The sequence below is a fragment of the Callorhinchus milii genome, unplaced genomic scaffold (genome assembly GCF_018977255.1).
Source record: "Callorhinchus milii isolate IMCB2004 unplaced genomic scaffold, IMCB_Cmil_1.0 Scaffold1, whole genome shotgun sequence".
Lineage (NCBI taxonomy): Eukaryota > Metazoa > Chordata > Chondrichthyes > Chimaeriformes > Callorhinchidae > Callorhinchus > Callorhinchus milii.
The window spans coordinates 8,099,439-8,110,510 of NW_024704742.1; positions in this window are offsets into that span (position 1 = coordinate 8,099,439).

The window sequence follows — 11,072 nt, forward strand, 5'->3', positions numbered from 1 at the left end:
ACAATAATAAATTGGTCATTTTCAATCTACGACTGTTTGTGGGACATTGCTGTGTGCAATTGGCTGCCGCGTTCGCCCACAAATATACAGTCAATTCACTTTACAGTGTGTTCTGTGAAGCGCTTTGGGACGTCCTCCCGACGTGAAAAGCGCTATATCAAATGCAAGGATTATTATTATTATTATTGTGTCGCTTGAACCCCTTCCCTCAAATGAGTTGAGATTTTCTCTCGGTGTTCCATGGCAGACAAAGAGCCACAGAAAGTCCTCGGAGGGCAAAACACAAGACACCGCGCTCAGTAAATTCTTCTTATCTCACGGGTAATCATAGAAGGGACAGACAAGAGAGCACCAGGGGTCGGATGCCTCAAGTGCAGACAGTATGCGGACTGACAGGTTTGAGAAAGCGGTCGATTTCCTTTCTGTGGTTTGGGATTGAATTGCTGGGGATTTGACTTGACACTTTTGCAAACCAATCAAAAACCCCACTTTGAACTCTCCAGTTCAAATGACTTGTTAGGCGGCGAGTATTCCCTCAGTGAACACAATCTCCAGCCCAGCCAGACATCAGTCAGTACCTTGGGCTCCGTAAGAACAACAGGGGGGTGAAGGGGTTAATGAAAGGTTTTGCAGTTCGTCTGCGCTATTCCCAACACAAATACCAATAAGGATTTCCTGACATCCATCATGTTCGCGACGTCTTATTGCATCCTCAAATGGATGATGCCGTAGGAGAAAGAGGGGAGATGTAAAAAGGCTAAAGGCAGTTGATGGGAGAAAGAGAACGAGACAGAGAGAGAGAGAGAGAGAGGGTGAAGAGAAGAGAAGCAGAAGGGCATAAGAAATAGAGGGGAGAGGAAGGGAGGTGTGTAAAGAGACACGGGGTAAATAAAATGAAGCACTAACAACAGAGTCAATGGAAGATAAATCAGATAATTGTTGATTAAAGAAAAAATGATAATAAAAATAATCCTTGCATTTGATAGAGAGTCTTTCACACCGGTAAGACATTTCGAAGACCTTCACAGGATTTACTGTAGATTGTAGTGACTGTGTATTTGGAGGTCAATGCAGTGACCAATTTATGTGTCCCACAAACAGCCAATGAAGTGAGTGACCAATCCTATTTGGGTTTTTGTTGGCCAGGAAACCGGGAGAAACTTCCTTCTCTTTTCGAATAGTGCCGTGGGATCTTTAATGTCAACAACAACAACTTGCATTTACAGCTTCCATTTTGTTTTACATTGCGCCCTTCACTCAGGGTAGGGTCCCAGAGCACTTTGTCCAACTGAGGTGGGAGCTCAGTTCGATGTCTCATCTGAAGGACAGCACCTCCAATGCAGCGCACCCCCAGCCCTGCACCGGAGTGTCAGCTGTGAGTTCAATGTCCTGGCGTAGGGCTTGAACCTACAACTTTCTGATTCGGAGGCAAGAGTGCCAAGGCTCTTTCTAGGGACTATGGAAAAACAACTCCCAAATCCAGACTGGATTTAAGAATTTTCCACAATTATAGGCGGTGATAAATTTGACGTCAAAACCATTTTGCAGGACAAGATTAGATGGAATTTCAGGCCTGAAAAATCCACAGCTTCTGAGCAGTATCAATTTTTATTGCCTCGTGCGTACATTCGAGAGCTGAGATTCAGTAGTTATGTGTAAGTGCATCACTTGAATAAGGAATCATCATAGAATTATTGAATTGTACAGCACAGAAGGAGGCCATTCGGCCCATTGTGTCTGTGTTAGCTCTTTTCCAATTCAATCCCACTCCCCCCATAGCCCTGCAAACTTCTCCTCCCCAAATAATCGTCTACTCGGGGAAGATGATTAACATTTCCTGCACATCTGCATTACGTGTATAAAGTCAACGAAGAAGACTTCTTTTACACAGGTTTGAAACACACGGAAACACTTTCATTATTTCCCCAGTTTTTCTTTGTATCTGCACAGAGAAATGCAGAAGCGGATATCGCCATTTACACAGGAAACATTGGTTGAAATGAAAGCAATATGTTCAATATATTTAGGATGTTAACCATGCTAAAGTCTCTCTCAAGATCTTTTGTCATATTGAATCAGAGAAGAATCATTCATAATAATAATAATAATAACCCTTGCGTTTGATGTAGCACCTTTTCAAAGGGCTTTCATAACAATCAGTAACTCAACAAATCTACAGATTAAGTGTGCTTTTTTGCATTGTTGTATTAAAATTAAGATTTTTTTAAAATTACAATATGAAATAAATACCGCAAAAGTATTGGACTTTTGCACACCAATGCACACTCTGGCTCTTACCACAACAACAACAAATTACATTTGTATTGTGTCTTTCATATCATATCCCAAGATGCTGGACAGTCAGGGATTTGGACCCGAGCTGAGGGTTGGGATCAAGAGGGGTGGAGGGCAGGGAGGGTAAGGGTAGGAGGTTGGCGGAAGGAGGGTGGACAAAGAGGAGGGTCTTCAGATGCGCCTTGAAGGAGGCAAGGGAGGGAGCGAGGTGAAGGGAACGTGGGATGGAGTTCCAAAGAGTGATATGGTGCTAGCAGGTCACAGAGGTAGGAAGGAAGGTAGGCCATGGAGGGCTTTGAAAGTGAGGATGAGGATTTTGACCTCTGTCCTCTGGAGGATGGGGAGCCAATGGAGCCAAGAGAGCGTGGGGGTGATAGGGTCACAGAGCCTGGTGCGGGAGGGGACATGAGCTACAGTGTTCTCAATGATCTGCAGCTTGCAGGAGGAAGAGTTTTGGGAAGGCCAACAAGCAGGGAGTTGGTGTAGTTGAGCCAAAATGCATGGATGAGGGTTTCAGTGGCCTAAGGGGAGAGGCAGTGGCAGAGCCGGGCGAAGTTGCGGAGATGGGGGAAGGCAGAGAGAGGAGGACAGAGCGGGAGTGAAGCAGGGTAGAGGACAGAGATGGGGCCATTTTGGGGTAAAGTAGCTCGGGTCAGGGGCTGCGTTGTGTGCCACTCACACATTGAAATACCCTCCAGAATCTAGCCCCAAACCTACGAAATGAAAGCTTTCCGTCTCTGCTGGCTGTAAGAATCCTGTGTCCCAATCCAATTCCTAGTGAATGTGTGGGCCCAAAGCATAAATCTGTCCTTAATTCAGCTTTACATTGGAAATCTAAGAGAACAGACAAGGACTGGTGGTGTGGAACACATAAAGCCTGAAATTTCTCTTGGTCTTAGCCTGTAAGAAAGACTATCTTGCTTTAAAATTTGACACTGTTGAACTTGAGCATTTAATCTGAGATCGTGCAGTATTGTGTCAAATTCTTAATACACTCAGTTTGGTGGCTGAGGTTTCTGCAGTTGTTCAAAAGAACCGTTTCCTAACTAAGACTGAATTTAAGAATTTTACACAGCTCTGCACAATCTCACAGGTGGAATTTGGGCCTTTAATGTGTCGCACTGGTGTGGTGCCCAATTCTCTTGGGAGGTGGGGGTGGGTGGGGGTGGGTGGGGGGGGGGGTGGGATGAGGGGAGATACATCGATGGGACAGGCTATAAACTGTGCAGCTTTGGAATAAGGTTGCGTTGCATCTGACCTAGAATTGCTGAGTTGACGATTGAAAAAGTGTCAATTGTCCAGCGCTCACAATCTCACTTAATAATAATAATAATAATCCTTGCATTTGATATAGCGCTTTTCACGTCGGGAGGACGTCCCAAAGCGCTTCACAGAACACACTGTAAAGTGAATTGACTGTATATTTGTGGGCGAACGCGGCAGCCAATTGCGCACAGCAATGTCCCACAAACAGTCGTAGATTGAAAATGACCAATTTATTATTGTTTTTGGTTTTTGGAGGGATTATTATTAGGCTCTGTGTGGAGTAAGGAAACTTGCCCAAGGTTTCGCCCTCTGCCTGGAATTGAACTCAGGTCTCTCACTTGCAAAGCGAGTGCTCTAACCACTGAGCTACAGGACTCCACTTCAATGAGAAAAACACTCACCCCTCTGCAGAACACCCCGAATAGAATTTGTGCGCAAATTTTTATCGACAGTGAGCAAACCCGCTTAAAGCTTCCCGATAAGGCAAACGATAATTTGTTGGCAAGTTCAATAAGCAGCGAGGGGGAGAGGAAGGGAGCCATAGAGATAGACCCAGAGGATAAATACAATTAAAACATAAGCAGCAAAAAGAAACGGAATTGAATCAGAGAACTCTGATGATAAACAAAATAATTATAATAATAATTCTTGCATCTGATATATTGCCTTTCGCATTGGGAGAATGTCTCAAAAAACTTCGCTGGACACAGTGGGAAGTACGTGTGTGTTTGTAGGTGAATGTGGTGGGCAATTTGCACGCAGCAATGGAAGTGAGCGATCAATTTGGGGGATTGTTGGCCAGGATACCTCAGTACAGCAATTCCATGCCGAAGAGAGCAGAGCAAAGGGAACGATCGACTGTGTTTAACTTGCTAGAACTGGAGCAGCACTGTCCGAGAATCCACTGAAGAACGACGTGCGCCTCCTGCCCTCGCACCTCCCTATCTATCTGACCTGCTTACCCTCATCCCAACCCCCCCCCCCCCCCATTCCACCACCCGCTGCCTCCGCCCGGCTGGCTCCAGCCTCCTGTTCGTCCCTCGTGTCCTCCTCTCCACCCTCGGTTGCCGTGCCTTTAGCCACTACTCCCCGAAACTCTCTCCCTTAATCCCTCCGCCTCGCCCCCCCCCCCCACCCCCCCCACCCCCCCCCCCCCCCCCGCCTAAATATCTTCCACTCTTGATCGTGCTTACAGTCACCCACCCCTCTCCCCTTGGACTCATAATCAGACTCCGCCATGGCCAAGCACTCCGAGACGCTACCTCACGTGAAGGGGCGCGATATAAATACAAGTTGTTGCTGTTGTTTTGGGGGTCGGGTGCAAAGCACTCGCTGGGAAGGTGCTCACTGGGAAATAAAAATAAACGGGCGCAGGTTCGGGGTCAAAACCTCCAAACCGGGCTTCTTCAGATGACGGAGATAAGAATGTTCACCGGCAGCAACTGGCAGAAGACCAAGGAACAGTCAACTCTCTATCGACTGAACTGAGAAATGGGTTATCTATGAGTGGAGGGATCATTAAATTCAATGAAAGATAATTTGTCAAGAGGCACAAGATATGTCGACTGAGATTACACGGGCTCTGTCTCACTTTCACTGGCAAGATGATGAAAAGCCTAACTGCTGTGAGAAAATAAAGCTGTAGCGGCGAAGAGCTGCCACATGAGTCGACAGACAGCAATGATTACTTCTATATCTGCTACCTTCAGCCACCGGGGACACTTTACTGTTCCTTGCTTGTTCTAACATCAAAGGAAACCAAGAAAACCGGCTGACCTGGAAGCAGGGCTGGTTTCTAGCTTAAAGGGGAAAAAAAATTCCAGCTCCGTCCGCAGTGACCGGGAAATAAAATCGGGAATTGAAATTAAAAAATTGAGGTTGATGTGTTTTGGGCTGAATGTTTATGCAATGTAATATTTACAAACACAACTTTACAATCTCCAGTGCCTCTTAATAATAATAATAATAATAATAATTGCATTTGATCTAGCGCCTCATCATGTCACTGAGACGTCTCAAAGCGCTTCACGGAATATACTGTAAAGTGGAGTGACTGTGGTTGAAACAGCAGTATCCCACAAACAGTTGTGGATTGAGTGAACTTTACAGTATATTCTTTAAGACATCTCAACGACGTGATAAGGTGCTGTATCAAGTGCAAGGATTCATCTTATTATTATTACATAATAATATCCGTTAGAAGTCAAAGCAAAGTGCTTCGAAAATGTTTGGACACAATAAAGCACAGTGTTGAATAAGAATTATAATCTGTTATGTGTTATGTCCTCTCAGTTTTAATCCTGTCAATCCTGGTTTGATCTCTGAATGCTCTATTCACATTTTCCTTCTGAACAATTATTTTGTACTTCCAAAAATAATAATAACAATAATAATCCTTGCATTTGATATAGCGCCTTATAACATCTTCGCGACATCTCAAATCCCTTCACAGAATATACTGTAAAGTGAATTGACTGTATATTTTGTGGGCGAAATGCGGCAGCCAATTGCGCACAGCAGCGTCCCCACAAACAGTCGTGGATTGAGTGATCAAATTATTATTTTTTTGAAGGCATTATTTCCTTCCTTCATTATTTTTTGAAGGATTATTCCTAATAGTCCTTAATAATCCTTGCATTTGATATAGTATTTTTTCATGTCTCAAAGCGCTTCACAGAATAGACCATAAAGTGAATTGACTATATTTGTGGGTGAAACGCAGCAGCCATTTGTGCACAGCAGTGTCCCACAGACAACTGTGGATTGAGTGACCAATTTTTTTTTCTTTTTTGTCTTGAGGGATTATTATCAGGCGTGTGGAGTAAGGAAACTTGCCCAAGGTTTTGCCCTGCCAGAAATCGAACCCAGGTCTCTCGCTTGCGAGGCAAGTGCTCTAATCACTGAGCTACAGGACATCACTAATAATACTACTAATAATGCATGCCTTCATTAGATAGATCATGCACAGTATCCATTGAACTGGAAGCCATCGTTTTCTCCCACTTTTGAATGAGGCATTTCAAGAATTGCGCACAGCAATGTCCCACAAACAGTCGTAGATTTAGTGAACAAATTCAAAAATACATCAATTTTGAAGAGGTTATTACCCCCGGAAAAGCGATCCGCTAATCGACTAACAGTCGGGTTCCTACTTGTCTCTTGTCCAACTCCAAACACTGAGCAGCAGTGGGGGAAGAAACAAGAGTTACACACCTAGAAAAGCACAAACAGAACAACACAGCTTCAGAAGAGATCAGGAATTGCATAAGAACATAAGAATTTGCTGGATGAAAGAAGACCAAGGTCCATCCCGTTCTCTTTCCGCTACCCTGGCAATTATACTGTGTCCCGAGATATTATTTCTTAACAGAAATCTATCTAATTTGTTCTTGAAAGATTTAGATAATAATAAAAAAATATATTTTTATTATAATGGCATCTGCATTTTTTGCCAGTTTTTTTCTTCCACTGTCTTGTCCTTCTCCTCTCCTAACGCTGTTTGACTGTTTCTCCCTTTTTTGTTGATTTGTCTTCCATGGCCTTAGTCACCCTTCATTATCTCAACCCAGAGTTTCAGAGCTGACTGTTTCTGTTTCGGGCTTGGTATTGTATTTTTTTGGTTCTGATTCCTGTTAGCCTGATAGAGAGTCCTGAGGGGATTGTATATACTGTACAAACTTTATATACACACACACACACACTTGCTTTATATGTAAATTTCTTTTGAACTAAAAGTGGATCGACTATTTTAAGAACATATCCAGAATAAATATCTCTGTAGACCCAGGCAAGAGTATTTTGCTGTCCTGTGCAGAAATATTCTCAATTTTGTTGCTTTCAAGAAATACAACAAACACTGGCTGTTTCTGTTTCGGGTTGGGTATTTTTTGGGTTCTGATTCCTGTTAGCCTGATAGAGACTGTAGGTTTCTGACAGTCCCCTTCGGTGGTTATTCAGTGTTTACCCGATAGATAAACCTGTGTTTTTGTCAGATCTTTGATGAGTTGGCTCTCTAGAATTAAAGGAGCTAGAAAACACTGACGGCTCGTTTCTGTCGATCGTGATATGTTAATGTCTCCTTCTGCCAGAAGGTTTTTTTGTCCGTTAGTTATGCCTTTGAGGTGTGGTTTCTGTCAGCTTTTCTCCTTTAATTTTCCCGCTTTCCTGAAGACGTTTGATTAAATTTTCCTTCCGTTGGGGTAGAATACAATGCAAATTTACGTCTGTCACATCAAGAAGATGCCCCAAAGATCTTAACGATCCTGGTTTGGCAACTGAGCTGGGCACACTTTAGGGGAATCATCCACCATATCTAAACTAAGTAAAACCATTATTATAATACCAAGAAATGCATTGATGTAGCCCCTTGCAGATTGGAGTCCTGTAGCTCAGTGGTTAGAGCACTTGCCTGTCAAGCGAGAAGATCCGGGTTCGATTCCCCGGTCGGGCGAAACGTTGGTCAAGTTTCCTTACTCCACACGCCTCTGTTTACCTAGCAGTAAGTAGGAACTGTGAGTAGCTTAGTCGATTTGCGGCTTGATTTTTCGGGGGTAATAATCCCTTCAAAAAACACATTTTAAAAAATCTGGTCACTCAATCCGCGACTGTTTGTGGGATACTGTCAAGACAGAGTTCATTGTGGGTTTCAAGACAGAAGTAGACATGTATATATGAAGGATAGGGGTTTGAAGGGGGTGAGGGGATAATGCAGACTTGATGGGCTGAATGGTCTCCTTCTGTAAATTTCTATTTTTGCGTTTCACCCACAAAATCATAATAGTAATCCTTGCATTTGATATAGTGCCTTATCACGTCTTCGAGGCGTCTCAAAGCGCTTCACAGAATATACTGTAAAGTGAATTGACTGTATGTTTTGTGGGCGAAATGCAGCAACCAATTGCTCACAGCAGCGTCCCACAAACAGCCGTGGAATGAAGTGACTAATTTATTATTACTTTTTATTTATTTACCCCCGGAAAAGCAATCTGCCAATCGACTAACAACCGGGTTCCTACTTACTGCTTAGTAACGGTGCTACCTGTTCATCCCCACTATTTTGTGTGTATATACAGTATATATTTATGTGCATGTATGCCAGATTTCAATATGGCTGTTCTCGTGAATTCCACCCGTAATAAGCCTTGTTCATGCTGCCATCTGCTGTCCGTTCAGTAAAATAAACCCAATTATCCTGGCAGCATGGCAGATGGTTAAAGAGGTCTTTGAAGTCGTTGACATCCTCTTGGAACGTTTCCTGTTGTCCTCAGAAACAAGCCCCATTTGTTATTACAGCAAATGCATTTATACTCCGACAGAGTGAGGACTGGAGGTACTGGAACACATTGGGGTTGGGATGCTTTTACTGGATAGAGGAGTGAAGCCAGAACTATGCTTTCAGAAACTCCAAGGCCAAGAAATATGTGCAGGCTTGTGAAATATGTCAGGAAATATTTCTTTACCCAGAGGGAAAATGTTACCAGGAAGGATGGTTGAGGTCAGGAATCCGGGCACATTTAAGAACAGCTTGATGCTAAAATGGGAATAGAGTAAGTTTGGCAAACCGTTCTGAAAATATGAGATCGAATCAGCCAAAGTGCCTTCTTTGTTCAGTTCTGCTATCTATAATAATAATCCTTACATTTGGTATAGCGCCTTTAACATTGGGAGGATGTCCCGAAAAGCTTTATAAGAATGCTGTAAAGTTTTAGACTGTTTTGTGGATAAACGTGGCAGCCAATTTGCACATGACCTTCACCCACTCCTCACGCCCCCCGACCCGACCCCCTCCCGAATACCCTTCTATTCCCCTCTCCCACATGTGAAGGTCTAGCTTCCTCTTAAATGCATCTACACTGTCTGATTCAAACAGTTTCAGGCAGCAAGTCTCACAATCTCACTCCCCTCTGCGTGAAGTAGTTCCTCCTAAATTTTCTTTTAGATCTCCTGGTCGCTCTCGTATACTTGTGTCCCCGGTTATGGACTCCCCAAACCCTTGGAAACAGCCTATGTAAAACTTAGCAAAATCTTTTATAATTTTAAACACTTCTATTAGGTCCCCCCTTAAATGTCTCTTCTCTAGTGAAAAAAGACCTAACCTATCCAGTCTATTCTGATAAGACTAACTTGCCAGCCCTGATATCATCCTCATAGACCCGCACAGTACTCTTTCCATTGCTATTATATCCATCTTATAGGGTGGAGTTCATGAAGTCATTTAATACCTAATATGCCATTCATCACTTCTCTGCACAACTCAAGCATATTCCTCAGTTTCTTTGCAGAGTGAAATCCGTGCCAATATTTTCCCATAAAACAAATTTGACATCATCACACCTTAACTTGTCCAAATGTTTCAAAGTGCTTCACTGAGATTTTGGAAAAGTGCACTGTATTTGTAGATGAATATAACTATTGAATTCTGTCTCACAAAAACTCATGAAGTGAAAGAGTTTTTTTTAATCTGGGGGAATTGTTATAACAACAACAATTTGCACTTTATAAGGCACCCTCCAGGCAGGATAGCATCTCAGAGCACTTAACAGTGGGGGAGGTGACCATAAGCACGGTCGAAGAAGAAGGGGAGAGAGGGATTGAGAGAGTGTTCCAGGGTTTCGGAGCGTAATAATGTTTGCAACCGGGAGAGCACGTCAAAGCGCTTCACAGGATTTACTATAAGATGTAGTGACTGTGTAAATGTAGGTGAATGCGGCAGTCCGAGCGCGCACAGCAACGTCCCACAAATAGCCATGAAAAAAATGAATTTCATTGGCCAGTTGGCCAGGACACTGGGGGGAAAAAAAGAGCTCCCTCCTCTTTTCGAATAGCGTCATGGGATCTTTTAATGTTAGCACGAATAGGGCACACGGGACCTCCGGTTAATGTCTCCATCCAAAGGATGGCACCTTAGACAACTCCGCACACCTCCAGCTTTCCCCAACGTGGGGCAGGTCTCACACCAGTGCAGATGTGATGGACTGAGCAATGTATGTAACATCGTGACTCCCATCGTTCAGAGTGGTCCCTCCAGTGGGCAGAACTGGCAATGCTCGTCTGATCGGGTAAATGGCCTCAGGTCAAGGCTACTGTTCAAACCCACGCTCCTGCCTGATCCACTGGCACTCGGGCTCTGTGCCTGTATCCACACGTTTGCGTCATGTGAAGGCCCTGATTAATAAAACACCTTCAACATTCAGTGTCTTATTTTTGCTTCTATTTGACGCTTATCTAATAATTATCCTAATAATAATTTGGTCACTTCAACCCCCGACTGTTTGTGGGACGCTGCTGTGCGCAATTGGCTGCCGCGTTTCACCCACAAAACATAGTCAATTTACTTTAGTTTATTCTGTGTAGCAATTTGAGACGTCTCGGAGACCTGATGAGGCGCTATATCAAATGCAAGGATTATTATTAGATTATTATAAATTCAAGATCCAGATTTATGAGTAAATTTGCAAGGCAATTTGACAATGGTGTGATCTTGTATACAATATTGTATACTATATATATGT